The 19,826-nt window shown below is 40.9% G+C and overlaps 1 long non-coding RNA gene and 1 pseudogene across 1 annotated transcript; both read left to right on the top strand.

Annotated features, from left to right (window-relative positions):
• Positions 1 to 41: 41 nt before the first annotated feature.
• On the top strand, positions 42 to 16,548 carry LOC131519080 (uncharacterized). The gene is made up of 3 exons (XR_009265442.1): positions 42 to 529; positions 10,656 to 10,782; positions 12,005 to 16,548. It is a non-coding gene; the product is annotated as an uncharacterized LOC131519080 (long non-coding RNA).
• Positions 537 to 6,877, top strand: LOC131519079 (nuclear prelamin A recognition factor-like; annotated as a pseudogene).
• Positions 16,549 to 19,826: the final 3,278 nt, after the last annotated feature.

The following is a 19,826-nucleotide window of genomic DNA, read 5'->3' as shown; positions in this document are numbered from 1 at the left end:
CCTACGCCGACGTCACCGACGCCGCAGACGTCGGCCGCAGCTAGCGGCCGTTAGAGGGAGGAGGCTAGCGGAGCCGAGGCGGGAGCGGCTGCGGTCGACTGCGAGAATGCCGGGGGCGAGGCGGCGCTACGATACGCCGCTGGCGGGGACGCGGAGATCCCGTGAGCCGAAGGGAACCGAAAATCCGAGACCGGGCACTTGCTTCATTGAGCCAGAGTGAAGTGCGCGGTTGAGCGCGAAGCCGATCTTCCTTGCCTCCTCTCTATGCCATGTCGGGGGGGGGGGGGGGGGGGGGGGGTCTTCCCCTTTTGTCGCTACTCCTTCCTTCTGCGGGTTCTTACACTCTTGCCTCTTTGAGGGCTCCAATGAGGTTCTGCTGCCACGTCCTCCTGCCTTCGTCCCTGATTGTGTAGATTTAATGGGGACAGGAGTCGCCTGCCTGCAATGTCAGTCTTGGGGCGTCAGCCCCGGAGTGGGGAGTCGGCTCAGCTTGCCAAGAGGGCTCAGCTTGCCAGGAGGCAATGGCCAGGTCAGGACCAGGACCAGGACCAGGGCAGGGGGGGGCGGGGGGTGAATCCTTTCCCGCCCCTCGCGTTCTCCTCCAGATCTCACCTAGTCTCATCAAGTCAGGACCCACGGGGGTAACATTGTGAACCATTTGCCTTAAGGTTGTAAACTAGAGTTGGAAGAGAAGGTACTAGTTTTTGAGAGCGTCAGTTATATGCCAATGGCTGAAAATGAGGTAGGGTTTCAGCCTTTAAGAATACGTGGTAGAAGAAATAGGCACTCTCCCTTGGTTTGGGGTTTCGGTTCTCACTGCATTGTGAAGCACAGCCTATTTTTACCGTCAAGGGCAACATTTTCGGGCTCTAGTCATGATTAGAAAGACAACTGAGATGAGGACCTTTTTTGTTGAAATGAGTAAAGAGGAGCCACTAGATGGGACACTGAGTTGGGTCATGGAGTGTCAACATATGGATCAGAAAAATGTGGTTTATCGATAATATCAGTGAACAGGATATGGAATCCAGAAACAAACTGCTATGCATATACGAGTATTTAATAATAGTAGCTCACATTTGCCGAGCATTTAGGTGTCAAGTACCAGAACACTTTCAAGTTCTACAGTTGAACGCTAAGATAGCTGCAATTATTATCTCGATTTTATAATATAACCCAGAGCCGTTACTGTTGAAGCCAGGAAGTCTGGACTCCAGAAGTCTTGCTGGTAATCAGTAAACTATGTTACAAATCACTGCTAAGTGAGGAAAAAGATTATCTGAGAAATAAAGAACCACTGGAGACAGGCTCTTTATATGTCTCCTTTGTCAAATAAATACCAGATGAATCAAAAACTTAAATGTACAGAGTGAAGCCATAAAAATACTACAAGAAAATTAAGGTGAATCTTTTTCATCTTGAGCTGAGAAAGACCTTTGCTAAGTATAACACAAGAACCAGAAACCATAACAGAAAAAAATTGGTAAAAATTAAACTCATAAAGATTGTAATAGTCTATATACAATTAATGAACGAATGGAAAATAAATTTGTATCATGTGGGAAAAGGAAAAATATTCCTAATATACAAACAGTTCATTGAATATCAACTTTAAAAACACCACAATAAATAAAATTAGCAAAGGAAATCAATAGGACATTTTTAAACCAAGAAAAAGAAACTTCTAATTAACAAATGAAAAGATGTTCAACATTCCAAACAGATCCTTTTTGTCCATCAGGGTACATAGGGATATGGGGTTACATTTATCTATATTGTATACTGTTGGTGTTAAAATTGAAAATGGGACAGTCTTATTTACCAAAATTTCATTAGCCTTTGCCCCGAAATCTCATTTCCTAGTCAGTTCGTTCTAAAGACAATAACAAAAACAAAACATTCATACAGATGTTCCTTACTCCCTTTTTTGTAATAGTTGTTTTAGAAACAACATAAATGCCATCACTAGGACTCTAGTTAAATTACAGTGCATGTGCACAATGGAATTAATTAAGCCATTAAAAACAATGATATAAATCTTTATTTACATGAAAATATGTTCATAACATATAGGTTCCCCCCTGTAATAAAACAATATAAATTAGCAGGAACAGTGTCATTTTGACATGAATATGTATGTGGATATATGTGGATATAAGGATGCAAAAAGATCTGGAAGGATGTTGGCCAAAATGCAAGAGGTTTCTATTTTGTATTTTGGACTTTTCTATCTTGTTTGAATTTTTTATAATGTATTTACCATTTTTACACACACACACACACACACACACACACACACACAACTTATTTTTAATTAAGGATATGCCAGTAAAAGGGGATCCAGTTGACTGTAGAGATGCTCATAGATAGATGACCAATGTGAAGTAATTATATTTGGGATCTAAATTCTCAGCTTTTAAGTGTCTGTGAATTTGATTAGATTTATTTATCCCAAGTTAAATAACTCATCATTTGGACATCATGATTCTGACTTCCTAAATTTTTAGGCCTGGGTATTCTTCCTATGTGTTCTCTGTGTACCTCTCATGGTATTTGTCACACTGAATTGTAATTCCCTCTTCTTTCATAGATTGTTCCTACAATATATACCCTTTTCTGCCACATTTATATATTTATTTTCCCAATTCAGTATGTGTCATCTATTTTATTTTGTACGCAGAAAATCTAAGTTTAATGTAGTCATAATGCTAATGAATTATACATATATTAAAGGGATAGTTTCAATAAATTTGACAACTTAGGTGAAATGGACAAATTCCTGAAAAATACAAAAAAAAAAACTGACACAAGAAGAAAAAGAAAGGCTAAATGGCCCAATATCTATTAAAGAAATGTAATTTCTAATCAAAACTTTCCTACAAGGAAAACTCCAGAGCCAGATGGCTACTCTAGTAAATTTTATCAGACTTTTAAAGAAGATAAAAGTATTAATCCTATACATTTCAGACAGCAGAGCAGGAATGAACACTTTGAAACTCATTTTATGAAGCCAATATAATCCTGATATCAAAACTTGACCAGGAAATTTTACAAGAAAATTACAAACCAATACCCCTCGTGAATATAGATTTTTAAATTCTTAATGAAATATTACAAATTAAACCTTGCAGTATAAAGGATAAGATGCCATGGCCAAGGAAGGTGAGGTTAAACATTGAAAGTTAGTGCAGTTCACCACATTAATAGAATGAAAGAGAAAAACAAAATGACAGTCTCAGTAGATCCAGAAAAAGCATCTGACAAAATTCAAAATCCATTCATGTCAAAAACCTTCAGCAAGTTAAGTATAGGAAGGAACTTTCTCAATAAAACAACAATCATCTTTGAAATATGTAACAGTGAAACACTAAATCTTTTTCCCCTAAGGTCAGGAGTAACAGAAGACAAGAATGTGTGCTGTCACCACTTCTATTCAGGGTTATGTTGAAGGTCCTAATCAATGTAATAAAACAATAACAAAATGCATCAAGATTGGAAAGAGTTGTGCTTCCTGATTTCAAAACTTACAACAAAACTACAGTAATCAATATAACTCTAATGCCAAAAACATAGATATGTAGATGTAGATATATAGATCAGTGAGCTATAATTCAGAGTCCAGAAATACACCTTTACATTTATGGTCAATTGACTTTTGACAAAGGTGCCAAGACAATTCAATAGAGGAAAGAAGAGTCTTTTCAAAAAATGATTTTGGGAAAACTGGAAATTCACATGGAAAAGAATGAACTTGGACTCCTATATATATATGCAAATGTTAAGACGAATCAAAGATCTAAATGCAAGAGCTAAAACTAAAACTCAGAAAAAAACAGCCATAAATCTTAATGGCATTGGATTAGGAAATGGTTTCTCAGATGTGACACCAAAAACACAAACGCCAAAGGGGGCAGGGGGAAAACAGGTAAATTGTACTTTATCAAAATTAAAAATTTTTGTGCTTCAAAGAAGACTATGAAAGTGAAAAGACAGCATCTCCTGGTGTTCCTTTCAGGCCGAGCCCTGGCCCCTCACCTGCTCTGCTCCAGATGAAGTGTGAGCACTGCACGTGGAAGAAGGGAGAATTCTGTAAGTTGGCTGATGCCAAAATATTTATGAGTAACTGCCTGGTATGTGACAGTTGCGTGACTGGAAGAAGGGATCCAGGTTTCCCAACAGAACACCAAGGACTTCTTTTGAATTCTGAAACTTAATAAGAAATGTGATACCTCACAGTACAAGGTGCTGGCAGGGTCAGTGTGTCCTCAGTCTCTGCTTTATTTTGCTGCTAAATTCTGCCTCAGTGTGACTGATACATCTAGAAGATTCCATGGCTTCCTCAAAAGTCTTGGGGTGCACTGTCTTTGATACAACAACTGCTATGGAGTTCAGCATCCTGGAGAGTCAGAAAGAATCTGCCTCAACACCACCAGCACAGTGAGGAAGAGCTGGCATTACCCAGGCTCACCTCCACCAATCCCAGCTGGGTCCCATACTCAGAGCACTTGCTGTCACCACCCCTCCCACCTCTGCACCACCAAGTCTCCTCAACAGATCACGGGCTCCCTGGTGAAGGATTACTTCGCCAGATGGCAGAACCTGTCCCCAGACAAGATTTTTCACATAATTGTGGCCCCTTGCAAAGATAAGAAACCGGAGACCCTTCAAGAAGATTTTCCTATGGCTTCACTTGGTTCCCAGGGTGCTCACTGAGTATTAACCTCAGGTGAAATTGTTCAGATGATGGAGCAAAGTGACCCCTCGGTGAAAAGATGCTGCCATGGACACCGACGCCTGAAGGAGGAGAAGGTGAGGCACTGTGATGGGCCCACCTCCAATGGGTACCTGGTGCTCATCTTCAGACACGCAGCCAAGCAGCTGTTTGACAACATGGGGAGGACACCTGCTGCACCCTGAGGAACAAAGACTTCCAGGAGGTCACCCTTGAAAAGAATGGAGAGGTTCTGTTATGCTTTGCTGCTTTCAAAACATCCAGAATATGGTTCTCAAACTTAAGAAGAGCAAGCTCCCATACCACTTTGTGGAAGTGCTCACATGGACCAGGGGGTGTTTAAACAGCAGAGGCTAAGCCCAGACCGAGGATGGGCATACAGAAAAGGCACTGCCGTGGCACATGAAAGGCTTCTATGCTGACATCCCCATGCAGCCCCCCAGACGAGCGCCCACATGCAGCAGCTGTGCCAGGAGTGGCTGAACAGGGCCAACTCCCCCAGAATCCAGGAAGCCCTGCACACTGTGTGCCAAGGCCAGGGCTCCCTGCCATCAGCTGAGACATCAAGTGGTCAAGGTGGAGAAGGCTGGGAAGCAGACCCTGTCAGTTGCCCAAGGAGGGAGGAGCGACTGAGTGTGGGCATCAGAGACACTAGAGGAAAACTGCTCGGCTTCTCAGTTATTACATCAGTTTTTCAGAATTCTCTACCCTATATTTGTTTGTGACTCCCTCACGCAGTTTGATTTGGTGCTATCTTTGTAATATGTGTGCGAGTGCAATATTTAACATGAAACAAGGACTGCCCCAATTGAAGTATCCTTTTGTCTTAAGACTGAAAAATAGGGGCACCTGTGTAGCTCAGTTGGTTATGCGTTTGACTTTTTGATTTCACCTCAGGTCATGATCTCACAGTCATGAGCTCAGGCTCTGTGCTGGGCTTGGAGCCTGGTTAAGGCTCTCACTCTCTTGCTCTCTCTCTAAAAAAAAAAAAAAAAAAAAAAAAAAAAAAAAAAAAAAAGACTGAAAAATATCCCAAAGAACAAGAATGAAGACACATTACTATCTTTTAGGCTTAAAAAAAAAATCCAAAAAATGTCCTGTGAAGAGCTAAGACCTCCCCCCACCCCGCCAGAAGTTCAGATTCGTGTGTCTCGGAGAGATTTGATGTGGAAATGAAGACAGGAGGCAGGCAGGCTGCAGGGGCCTGTTGTGGGGCCACAGTCCACAGTCTGCCTACTTTGCTCTTATTTTTACCTACTTGCATTACTCCTGAAAATGTTTTTGTCAGAACATGAATAAATTGCAACCTTTTGGAATTGAGAGCTTATAGATAAATCTGGATTTCCAGCTTTTCTGGAACAGTGGTCCACATTCCTCACTACTATGGTTTCCAGAGTGCAGTGGCAGCCTCCTTCTGGGACCAGACCTCTAACTCAGAGGCCCTGTGGGTGCTGGTGGCTTAGGCCCCAGACTTGCACTTTTACATTCAGCCTTTAAGGTGAACTCACCTTAAGGCAGGGGAAGTCTGGCAAGGCTAACAGGCACTACAGATAGAAGGTGGAGGCCAGAGACAGGCTGCCCACTTAGGCCAGGCTGTGTGGTCAGGAAAACAGCTATCTTAGTCCCTCCCCTGTGGGGTTAGCAGCAGAATGTGTCCTGATCCTGCTGTGGTCCTGCCTCTCCCCTACCTTGCTTCTTTCATCCTGCAGCCTGCGCAGGAGGCTGTGCAGAAGAACCTTAAAGAAGAAAGAACAGTTTACCCACAAAGAGAAAGGACTAGTGAGCAGCCAGAAATGTACAGAATCACAACACTCCGCATCAGAACTCATCCCTGAAATGAAAGACATCTGAGAATGGCCTGCAGTTGGTTTTTCAAAGCACTTGGATTTTGTTAACCTGAGCGATGATGTTCTTCCTGAGCCCTCCATGCTCTAAAGCCTTAACAGGCTCAGTTTCCTTCATCATATTCTGTATCATATTGTACCTGTAAACCTATCCAAGTTGATGGCTGGATATTGTGTGAAATTGTATATTTTGGGGGCACCTGCCTGGCTCCATTGGAAGAGTATGTGACTGTTCATCTCAGGGTTGTGAATTCAAGCCCCATGTTGGGTATAGAGATTACTTAAATAAAAACTTTTTTTTTTAACTTGTATATTTTTTTCTTTCAATCTGTTCACAATCAGGTTTCATCCTCCATGGTAATTGATATAGAATACAGTTGAAGAATATGGAAGAAAAAAAGTGAAGAGACAACCTACAGAATGGGGGGAAATATTTGAAGATCATATCTGATAAGGACTTGTATTCAAAATATATAAAGAACTCTTACAACCAACAATAAAAAGACAAGCTAATAAAAATGGACAAAGGATTTGAATAGGGATTTCTCCAAAGAAGATGTCCAAATAGCCAATAAGCACGAGAAGATGATCAACATCATTTGTCATTAGGGAAATATAAAAACCATGATGAGTACCATTTTACACCCACTAGGATGGCAATAATAAAAAAGATGGACAATAACAAGCATTAGTGAAAATGTGGAGAAATAGGAACCCTCATACCCTAGCGGTGGGAATGTAAAATGGTGCTTTGGGAATAGGTTGGCAGTTCCTCAAGAGATTAAAACATAGAGTCACCATGTGACCTAGCAATTCCACTCCTAGTGAATTTGAAACACAGCCATACAAAAATCTGTATACAAATATTCATAGCAACACTATTCATAATAATCAAAAGGTAGAAACAACCAAAAACCCATTAGCTGATGAATGAATAAACAAAATGTAGTATATCTATGCAATGGAATATTACTCAGCCATAGAAATGGAGTACTGATTCAAGCTACCACCTGGATGAACCTTGAACATGTTATATGCTAAGTGAAAGCTACATATTGTATGATTCCATTTATATGAAATGTCCAGAATAAGCAAATCCATAGGGAGTAAGAAAATAGATTAGTAGTAGACAGGGGCTTGGAATGGGGACAAGGGGGGAAGTAACTGTTAGTGAAAACAAGGTTTATATTTGGAGTGATGAAAATATTTTGAAATTAGATAGTGATGGGGTTGCACAGCTTTGAAAGACCACTGAATTATACACTTGAATGGATTTTATGGTATGTGGATTATGTCAATAAAAAAATTGGAAAGAAGTAAAACTGTAGTCACAGACAACATGATTGTATACATAGAAAAGCCTATGGAATATACAAAAGAGCTACTAGAACTAATAATTTAGCAAGTCATAGGATACAGGGTCAATATACAAAAATCAATCCTACTTCCGTATACCAGCAACAAACAATTGACAAATGAAATTGAAAGCAATACCATTTATAATGTATCCCAAAATATTAGAAACCTAGGAATAAACATGACAAAAAATGTGCAAGACCTCTGTACTGAGAACCACAAAACATAGTGGAGGGAAATTTTAAAAGAAAGAAATGGAGAAAAATGTCATATTTATAGATAGGAAGACTCTATCATTAAGCTCTTCATTCTTCCTAAACTGATTTGTACATTCAGTCCGATCCCTATCAGAATTCCAGCAGGCTCTTTTTGGATTTTGTGGGGGGTTTTTTGTTTGTTTGTTTTTTGGGGGGAGCATTTTTTTAGGCATAGACAAAGTAATTTTATTTAAAAAAATTTTTTTTAAACGTTTTTATTTATTTTTGAGACGGAGAGAGACAGAGCATGAACAGGGGAGGGGCAGAGAGAGAGGGAGACACAGAATCTGAAGCAGGCTCCAGGCTCTGAGCTGTCAGCACAAAGCCCGGCGCAGGGCTTGAACTCATGGACTGTGAGATCATGACCTGAGCTAAAGTCGGACACCCAACTGACTGAGCCACCCAGGCACCCCTAGACAAAGTAATTTTAAAATTTATCTTAGGGGTGCCTGGGTGGCTCAGTTGGTCAAGCACCCAACTCTTAATTTTAGCTCAGGTCATGATCTCACCATTCAGGAGTTTGAGCCCCACACTGGGCTCGATGCTGGCAGTGGGGAGCCTGCTTGGGATTCTCTCTCTCTCCCTCTCTCTCTCTGCCCCTCCCGCACTCACCCTCACACACTCTCTCTAAAAAATAAACTTAAAAAAAATTTTATCTTAAAAGCTGAAGGACCTAGAATAGCCAAACAATATGTAAAAAGGACAATGTTGTAAGACGCATTACCTGATTACAAGATTTCTATAAAGTTACAGTAAGCAAGATAGTGTGTTACTACATAAGGATAGGCTAGTAAATAAACAGATTCAAGTCTACAAATAGAATGCCACATATGCAGTCATTTCATTTTTTACTAAAGGCACTAAAGCAATTAAATGTGAAAGTTGTTGCTGTTGTCTTAAAAAATACTGCTGAAACAATTGTATATCTATTCGCTTTTTTAAAAAAAAACTTAGGCCCTATTTAACTCCATATACAAAAATTAATTAAAGATGGTTCAAAGGCCTAATATAAAACCCAGACCCATAAAACGTCTAGAAGAAAACATAATGATAACTCTGGAGTAGGTATATATTTCCTGCATGGGGTACAAAAGGCACTAATCATAAAAGAAAAATTTGACAAGTTGGACTTCTATCAAAATTTAAATGTCCGTTCTTCAAAGACAGCATTACACCAAAGGCTGGGAAATATGCACCACCATGTATCTAGCAAAGGACTTGTATCAAAAATATAAAAACTCCTACAAGTTAATAAAAATTAAGTTATGAATAATAACTCACTGTAGCTAATAATATCTCAACAAAGTGGGTATAGAAGGAATGAACCCGAACATAATAAAGGCAATATATGACAAGCCCACAGTTAACATCATACACAACAGTGAAAAGCTGAAAGATCTTCTAAGATCAGGAACAAAACAAAGATGCCCACTCTCCGCACTTTTATTCAACATAGTATTGGAAATCCCAACTAGTAATGAGAAAGTTGCTAGGTGCACCCATACTCAGAACAAACGCAGATATAGGATCCTGAGGGATAAATCCAAACTGCAGAAAAGCTTGATAAGCTATCAAACAACAAATAGATTTGTCTACCACGGCAGGTAAATGAAAGAAATAATTGCTACAAAACTGAAGGCTTTGATATTGTGGAGCTAACGAAGTTCACATTCCGAGTAAGTGGAACAATGAGGTCCTTAGAAACCTAATAGGAAATTGTTTCACAAGTTTAAATTTAAATGAAAAAAAAAAGTGAGAACATTTGGAAAATTTGAGCAAGAAAAGAATGCTCTAGGATATGGGGATTCTTTGAATAAAAAGCAGGCATTCCAGTATTGCTTTTTACATTTAATACTTTGTTGCCAGAGCCAGAAATAATGTAGAGGAATAAGCTTGTATTTCAGAATGTCAAGGGAAAAAAGTTATATGTCATATGGCTCAGTGGTAGACAAAGCTATTTTTTTCTTCTTAAAATCTCACATACCTTCTCCTTTTCTCCTCTCTTCTCTCCTTTCCTATTTCACCATTCTACTTTTCCTTCTTGTTCTCTTTCATCCCCTCCATATTTTCTCTTTTCCCTTAAGGTCAGGTTTCTCAACCTTAGTTTCCTTTTTGACTCCTGAAGGAGACAATTAAGATATTCTTTTCCTGATTGCTCCCCTGCTCCCTATGAGATCTTAAGCCACAGATATCCCGTACATCGGTTTATACACTATGGCTCTTTGGAGGACCACAAACAATTCTAATATCTCGGGTTTTTTGCCCATCGAGAATTCATGCTCCATATAATAAGCTCGTTTAAGGAAAGGACAATGTTTGGTTTACCACTGTATACTCTTGTGCTTGATATAATTCTTGGGACATAGTAAGGAATCAATAAATAAGGTGAATTGGGTTAAAAGTGAAAAATGACCTCTGCTACAAATTTATCAGTTGACTTAACTAATATTCTTGGATCATTTTTAGACCGTGCTACCTACTACTGATTACTGCACAATACCTCCACATTCCAAGACTGTCTTCCTTGTGACTTGATGGAAACTTGGAAAGCACTCTAATCACAAAAGCAGTGCATTTGCAGCCGATTCCAAGGGTGGGTCACTTAATACAGCTAATTTCATATATCATAACTGATTTTTCTTTCCTAGTTTCAGTTTCAGATACTGATCACTTCCTAAATTTTTCACTAACTTCTGATGCTATATAGCCTCTCTGGTACTTATAACCCATTATTCAAGTTTGTCAGTTTCAGTTGAGGTGGAAGAATTCGAGAACGAAAAGAAGGTAAAGGCACTGTAGGAGAGGGAGAAAAGAAATAGAGGTCATTAAACTTTTCTGTTTCTTTTTCATCTGTAAGAGCTCTTCTAGCTCTAAGATTCTGTGATCCCGATGGTTATGCTTTGAGTGGTTCAGAAAGCATTTTTGGCAATCTGTGGAGATGTCACTAGTTGCCTCAAGAATAAGGTAGCAGTGCTACCAGCATTTGTGGGTGAGGCCAGGGATGCTAAACATCCTGCAGTACATGGGACTTTGGGCAGTTCAGGTCCTCGGAAAGGAGGACACCAGGACAGAATTAGATGTGCAAGAGATTTATTGGGGAGAATCGCTGTTAAGAATAAAGGAGAGAGGAAGAAGTAGGCCAGGAGTGCCTTCAGACTGACGCAGCTCTGCTACACATGAAAGGAGAGAGAGAAGGAAGCAAGGTTAGGTAGGAAGAGCCTCAGGCTGCCATATGACTCTGAGAAAGTCTTAGCCAGGCTAATCGGGAGCCTAAGAGCAAAAACAGATCCCCATTTGACGTCCCAATCTGGGCAGGCATGGCCTCCCACTAATACCATCAGTGGGGAGAAATCAAGGGAGGTAAGGCTGTAGCATAAATGTTGTGGAGAATTCCCAAAGTATGGCACTAAAAGACTGTCAGCTAACCACACGCCTCACTGCAGGCACTCTCGCTCTCTCACTCTTGCTCTCTCTCTCTCTCTCTCTCTTTCTTATTTTAGAGATAGAGCATGAGCATGGGAGAGAGACCAAGGGAGAGAAAGAATCTCAAGCAGGCTCCACATGCCGCATGAAGCCTGACAAGGAGCTCAATCCCACAACCTTGGGATCATGACCTGAGCTGAAATCGAGAGTCAGATGCTCAACCGTCTGAGCCACCCAAGTGTCCCTCTTTTTTAAGGAAAACAAAATGACACTTTACCCAGAAACCTTTGCCTGTAAAGCAAGAGAACAAGGTGATATAAACAAGAACATTTGAAACATGCCAAGGTGATTATTTTGATGCTTTTCCTTTCTTCTTTCTTTTTCTTTTCTAGGTTAAAGTTGGAGGCAGAATAAATCTGGGGAGACAAGGCTTGAGATTAGAGATCCAGCATGGAAAATAAGATGAATTAACTTCCTGGGCTACATGAGTATTCACATTTCTGAGTTACAAGGGGTTTGTTTTTTCTTTTGACCTCAAAAGACATTTGGGAACTTTGGGAAAACTACGTGGCATCTTTTAAGTTTTGCTTATGATCGTCAAGAGGGATAGCCTCAAAATTTAAAAGAGGTGGCACCGTCTGGCTTCCAGTATCAATACCCTTATCACAGATCCACCCCTGTGGTTCTTGTTCAGACTTTTTGAGGGTCCCGCCTCACTGTCAACCTCATTCGCATTCATAGTTTTAGCATTATAGCTAAGCATTGTTTTAGCTGATGGTCTGCAAACCTTTGCAGATGATATGAAATCTTCATGTCAACATTAACAAATGCTTTACTAGTGTCTCTATTTGACCAGCAGGTGCTTCTGAATAGGCCGGCTTGGGAGCAAATGTCTTGGCATAATTCTTAATTTGTATCTTGACTTTTAGAGGTAAACTAATGTCATTTTTAATCGCTGCTGGAGGCATTTTGTCAAAGGATTCCTTTTGGGTTCCTTCATCTTCATCATCTGCTTCACCTTCTTCATAGGTATCGTTTCCTGATATTTCTGTAGCTTTAAAAGACTTTGCATCTCTTATTTCGTATCCTCTTCATGATTTCTTCACTTCTGTTTTTCCTTTCCCATCTTTCCAGCAGGTTCTCTCTTGAAGATCTGAGCCGTGCATCCTATGGCCACCGGAAAAGACCCCTTATACCACACTGACACATTTCTCCACTCATGTTCCGGGAGCAGCTCTTCTATGATTTCTCCAGATTCTGTTCCTGAGCTAAAGCTTAGAAGAAGGAGATTCCTGGGACAAACTACACCCCCATCACTCAGTCGGTCTCAGGGCCGCGACTACTACTCACTCTCCTCCTCCACTACCCATTCCACATCCTACTCTCCTTTGCCTGTCACCTCTGCGGCTCTTAGTGGCTTACCCGGGTGTGACTCAAATCCTTATTTCTTATGAGAATGTATTGGTAATTATACCCTTCTCAGGCAGGGATTCCTGCACATGTCCTTCCATAGTTCTAAGTACGTATCAGGAGACCTTCAAGTGAATCACCTAGGGTCCACGTGTATTTTTCCCTGTCCATTATGTGAAAGCAGCCCTTCCTCTTCCTGTTGATCTAGGTCATTTACTCTTGCCAAGATGGGGACTCCTCTTCTTGCCTGCTGGTGGCTGGACACAAAAAGTCCAAAGTGCCTGAACAGTAGCCATAGTTTACAGGTCAGTGGGACTCTTGTTGTGTTCTCTGACAAAAAAAAAAAAAAAAAGCACTCATTTTGGGGGACCAGAGTTGTGGGAACAGGAAGCACAGTCTCCCAATGACTCATTGAGATGCTAAAGTGGGGCCACTTCTGCTCCCTCCCTCTTTTTCCTGGACCCATATTTTCTTCCTAGTAGGGGCATTGCCAGTCAGAGGTCTGTGATACAGTGTATATACTGCATCCTGAAGGGTGGCACTCAACCCTTGTGGACTGCTGCCTCTAGACTGGCACTGCAGCTGTGCCTTCAGTAGGTTGTCTAGTGCTCTCATCAGGCTGTCTGCTTCCGGGTAGCGCAGTAGGTGGTACAACCAGTAGATGCCCTGGTCACGAGCTTCAAACCCACATCACCTTTCCTGTGAGGTGGTTCCCCCGTTTGGACGCTATGTTGAGTTAGATCCCGTGCCAGCGGATAGGGCCTTCTGTAAGCTCCTAGAGAGTAGTACAGGCTGAGGCTCTGTAGGCAAAATAGGCAAACCCGTGCCCAGACAGGTGTTTGTCTCTGTGAGGATGAACTACTGGTCACTCCAAAATGGAAAGGGCTCAGTGTTGTTGACTTGCCACCAAATGGCTTGTTTATATCAAGTAAAATGCCATATCAGGAGCTTAGTGTTGGTCTCTGTTGCTGGCAAGCTAGACCTCCAGAGAGAGAAGCAGCTAGGTTGGCCTCGGTAAGTGGGAATTCACGCTGTTGGATTCATGTGTAGCCTCTATCTCTGCAAACATTGCCATTCCACTCGTGTGTCCACTGTGCCAGTTTTGGGGCAGACCGTGACAAAGTGTGGCTAACATCGACTAGTAGAATCTTTGTATCTACTGGGTTGTTCCACACCTTTTTCAAGGTTGATTCTTTCCGGTTGGAATAAACATGGGATGCAGAAAGCTTCACCCTCTGCGACCACACTATTCTGTCTGTCCTGTCCACATGCCTCTACTCCAGAACTCCTTGTCTCCAGTCTCCCAGTCTTTTCTTTCAAAGTCCTGACCAGCTGACCAGGCCATTGCCACTGCCCAGGCAACCATAAAAATTCTCATCACAGGTACTTCTCTCATACAAAGTGGATGGCCAGCTATACTGCTTGAAGCTCTTCCCACTAGGAAGATTTTCTCTCTCTGCTGTCTTTTAGGGACACCGCTGAATATGGCTGTGATGTGCTGCCATCCATTTTTTAGTTTCTACCCACATATCAAGCCAACCGATTCATAATCAAGCTTCAGCTTTTTTCTTCTCCCTTAGCTGGCCATACAGCCTGAGGGAGGGGTGCTGGTATAGTGGGTGATACGGGGGCTGGACTACTAGCTCATGCCGTTAACTCATGCCTTGGGATGTGATTTCAAATGCATCATTTCCATGTTATGATGAACTGCTGTTGGGCCCATCAACTTTGTGATTGGGCTTATCTGACAGAATTCAGCTCATGGCGGTACTTCTGGACTTGGTGCCTCACAGTCAAGCTTTCTGCCTCCACTGGGGCCCAATACCAAGCCAGTGGCTGTTTCTTGAAAGGAGTAAAATCTTCTGCTACAGATGGCCTGGCCTTGCTCCAAAATCCCAGAGGACTATCTTGTGATCTCCTACTGGGACTTACTTTAAATTCCACACTGCTGCAGAGCCCATTGCTGGTGTAGGCTTCACTTAGAACTGGCAACCTTCCATGTCACCCAGGATATGAGCCAGAGTGGTATTGCGAGGTGTGGAATTTGTGCTTTTGGAACCCAAAGAGGCCCACCAGGCATTGTGCTTCATTACAGTTCGAGATGCAAGATACAGAAATTTGTCTTTTCCTCTGGAGGGGATGTCTCCACATGCCACTGACTGTTGGACCTCTAAAAAATGTTACTGAATCTTCTTAGGGTTTATCTCCCACCCTCTGGACGCATGTGTCTTACCAAGTCCTCTAGCCTACAAGCCAGCTCTTGCTCTTCCTACTTAACCAGTATATTATTGGCATAACATATCTGTAATGGTCTACAGGGTATCCAGACAGTCCAGATCTCTTCAGACTGTATTACAATAAAGGGTAGAGGAATCAACATAGTCCTTGGACAAAACTGGAAATAAATATGATCTCTTCCACATGAATGTGAATTGCTTCTCATCCATATTTCTGACTGGAATATAAAAGAATGCATTCACCAAATCAGTGGCCACATAACCATGTACCTGAGGCTTTCTTAATGTACCCTACCAATGACAGCATGTCCAACACAGCTTGAATTGGAACTACTACTTGGTTAAATTTGCTGTGGTATTGTACATTCACCTATTAGTGCACAGTGGCACCGATCACCACCATCAACCCTGGGACACAGTATCATTTTTTAATTATGTTAGCTGGAGTGGGGAACAATTTCAAAGGCTTCCAGTTGGCCTTCCTCACGTGAATCCATGGTGTGATGGTGACACTTTGGATCTCCACTTATCCTACTTCTCTCAGCAACGAGGTCCAAAGCTCCTTGAAATGACTGACATTCCCCTTCCCCCATGGTAAGTGCCCTCCTCAAGTAAGTGCCATGGGTCCCTCTGGGGAGTGATGAAAAATCATTACAATATACACTTTCCACAGTGTTGTAGAGTCCTTCTCGTAGCCACTTATTAAGTGGACTCCAGATATGAAAATTGGCTCAAATTCAGGAACCGAGCAACATACCCTGACTTTTTATTGAGATAACTGCCCCTCCATTCTTGCCTGCTGCTGATTATAGATGTTAAGCTGCACCCTTATTAGCTGCTTACCTATTTTGACCCTAAGGTAAGGTGACCATCTTGTCCAGTTTTTTCTAAGTTCCAAGAGAGGTCTTCTTGCTCTCGTAGGCTTTAGCTGTTTGTAAACAGCCCTCAGTTTCTCATTCTCTCTCTGCATGGTATCAGTGAGACTTAGGAATAACTGGCCAACTCCACTGCTTTCTAAGCATTGCTCTCCCCATGTCTTTCAAATCCCCAGAATGTCACACAGGCAAGGATGTCTCCACACTGGGAGAAAACTGTAGTTTGTTTTGTTTGACCTTTACCAGTTGTTTCGCTGTTGTGAAAAATTACATCATCAACAGCAACGCTGATATTTGAATCACCAATACAATATGCCTGTATCTGAATTTGTGTATATATCTCATGTATATATATGAATATGCTTTCTTAGCCCTTATTTCAAAATGTAAATATAAATAAAATTGCTATCAATATTCCCTTGAGTACTGTTTTCTCTAAAATCTAAAATCACTTATTTTAAGCATGTGGAATTCTCCACATTCCCATTGTTGGTGGGAATACAAAACAGTATAACTTCTGTAGGCAGAATTTGGCAATATCTAGCAAAATTAAGAGTTCACTTTTACCTTTGACCCAGAATGGTACTTCTAGGAATCAAACCCAAATAAAACATGACAAAAATATCAAATTATGAAAATGCAAGGATATTCATTACAGTAATATTTGTTTACAGTATGAGACTTCTTTCAATCCAAATGGTCACCAGTGGCGGATTGGTTTAAATACATTGTAGTAAAGCCACACAGTGGAGTATTATGCAGCTGTAAAAAGGTAATAACTCTATACGTTGTTACAGAATGATCCTAGGACATGTTAAGTTGGAAAAAAAAAAAAAAAAGCAAGGTAGAGAATAGTGGTATGTAGTGTGTTCCTTTCATGTAAGAAAGGAAGGACAGGGGCGCCTGGGTGGCGCAGTCGGTTAAGCGTCCGACTTCAGCCAGGTCACGATCTCGCGGTCCGTGAGTTCGAGCCCCGCGTCAGGCTCTGGGCTGATGGCTCGGAGCCTGGAGCCTGTTTCCGATTCTGTGTCTCCCTCTCTCTCTGCCCCTCCCCCGTTCATGCTCTGTCTCTCTCTGTCCCAAAAATATATAAAAAAATGTTGAAAAAAAAAAAAAAAAAAAGAAAGGAAGGACAAAAAATAAAATCCTAAACTTTCTTCAGTTATATTTTTATTAATACTGATACTATTGTTTGGAAAATAGTTCTATGCATACATACAGATAAAGCAAGTAAGTGATTGTTAGTATCATTAAAGAACTATGAATTTTGGTGGTAGAGGAACAATCTACAAATATAAAATCAAAGAAGTAAAATTTCTGTAATCTCACTGTAATCTCACACTTAAATTAGAAGCATTAGTATGTTCTTAAGATATAATTTTCTCTTTTAAAACATGTATTTCCTAGCTCTTTCCACTGAAAACAAAGCCTAAGAAAACCAATCATTGCAATGAGTCCTCCTACCACCCAGGTTATGATTTAAAAACTTATTTCCCTGTAAAAGGAACTGAAGAATAGCAGATTATGCCACCCTAAAATATGCCATTTAAGAGTAAGGATGGAGGCGCCTGGGCAGCTCAGTCGATTTGGGCTCAAGTCATGATCTCACAGTTCGCGAGTTCAAGCCCTGCCTCACGCTCCACACTAACAGTGCACAGCCTGCTTGGGATTCTCTCTCTCCCCTCTCTCTGCCCCTCCCCTGCTTGTGCTCACTCATACTCTCTCTGTCTCAAAATAAACTTTAAAAAAGATAATTTTTAGCTGAAGATGAGAAAAAGGAGAAAAAGGAAATATAAGACAAGCTCTCTGCCCTTTCCCTATTTGCCTAAAAGCAGGACAAAAACTTGTAAAAGTGTTCCCTCCCCTTCTTCTCTCCCACCCCATATACCAGAAAAGGCATCAGTCACCAGAGACAACTCCAGACCCTTACCATCCCGAAGAAGGCACCAGAAGTATCATATGGAATAATCTCTGCTAAAACTAGCCCTTATCTACCATTAGTTTCCACATAAGGACCTTCCCACAATTTGCCACCCTTAGAAGCCCAAAGTCCTTTTCCTTTGTCTTGTCACTTCTCTACAAATTATTGTTCTTTTCTAAGATGCTACAAATTCTAGCCAGTCCTTTCGAGTTACTCATCGCTGAGTACTCCCGCAAGGATGGATGGATGATGCACGTTTTAATAAGCTTGTTCGTCTTCCTCTTGCTAAGCTATCTTTTGTGTAAATTTGCAGGGTCTCAGTCGATAAGCCTATGACTGGAGGAAAATTCTTCCCTATAGAACCATGTCTCCTTTAAGAAATAGTTGACTCTAGGGTTGGGGTGGGAAATATAAGATGAGCCTGAAATATCTTTTCATACCCAAAAGCAAGGAAGTCAGCAAAGACTGTTCAAGTCGGGTTGGAAGAACTCAGGAGCCAACTTGAAGAGGCTCCATCTGACCAAAAATGAGCCCACTTAAGCATCATAATGAATAATGACTGAAGCGAACTAAAAATATCAAATACATTAAAATCCACGAGCGCATAATGACACTCAAAAGTAAAAATTTGTAGTGTAAATTTATTTGGAGACTAATTTATAAAGTCAAAGCAATTCAATTGAGCATTTACATTGCCTTTCCTTGCAAATTGTATTTCCTATACGGATATGTGAAGAAATTTTTTTAAGATTTTGTTTTTAAGTAATCTCTACACCCAACCGTGGGGCTCAAACTCACAACCCTGAGGTCAAGAGTTGCATTTCTTTAGATTTCAAATAATAAATGCAGAAAAAAAAATTATAAAACTTAGGATATCACCAGTTTGCATCTCTTCATGAAATAACGGGCCAAGGTAATGATTATTAGTGTCTGCTAAGACCATTGGTAAAAGGCTGATAGGAAACTCGCAGAGGACAAAGTATGCTGTCAACACTTGAACCCACAAATCAACCTTTATATCAGAAAAAGAGAAACAGCCAGATATTGATGTGCTTTCTGCTATGATGCAATGAAAAGGGCATGACATTACCTGTGAAATATTCCTGCCCCCCCCAATCAAACCTGAATATCCTGAAGCCTCTAGATCTAACAGCCAGATTATAGTAACTATTACAGAGATAAAAGGAACATGACAAAATGACAACAGAGCGACACAATCAGCAAAATTCTGACTGTAAGAAATTATGTGACAAATGACCCAGTTTCTTCAACAAATAAATGGTAGGAAACAAAAAAAGAGCAGAATCATTACAGACTGAGAGATTTAAGAGATATATCAACGTAATGCAATGTTTAAACTGATTCAGACAAACAAATCCATCGTAAAAAAAAAAAACATGCAAATCTGAGAAAATTTTAAACTCTGAATATATTATATTCAGGAATTATAGTTAAACTTTTGTTAAGTGATATAGTGGTATGTGATTATGTTTTTTTAAGTTAAAATAATTATGAATGAAACAATACATCTGGGTACTATCTGGGATTTGCCTTAAAATAATCTGAAAAGGGGGGGAGGGGCCCTGGGTGGCTCAGTCGGGTTAAGCATCTGACTCTGGCTCAAGTCATGATCTCACACTCCATGAGTTCGAGCCCAGCGTCGGGCTCTGTGCTGACAGCTCAGAGCCTGGAGCCTGCTTCGGATTCTGTGTCTCCCTCTCTCTCTCTCTGCTGCTCCCCAGTTCGTGCTCTCTCTCTCTCAAAAATAAAA

Source organism: Neofelis nebulosa, chromosome 8 (assembly GCF_028018385.1).
Source record: "Neofelis nebulosa isolate mNeoNeb1 chromosome 8, mNeoNeb1.pri, whole genome shotgun sequence".
Taxonomy (NCBI): domain Eukaryota; kingdom Metazoa; phylum Chordata; class Mammalia; order Carnivora; family Felidae; genus Neofelis; species Neofelis nebulosa.
Note: the sequence above shows the minus strand (reverse complement) of the source record. Positions and strands in the feature narration are given on the sequence as shown.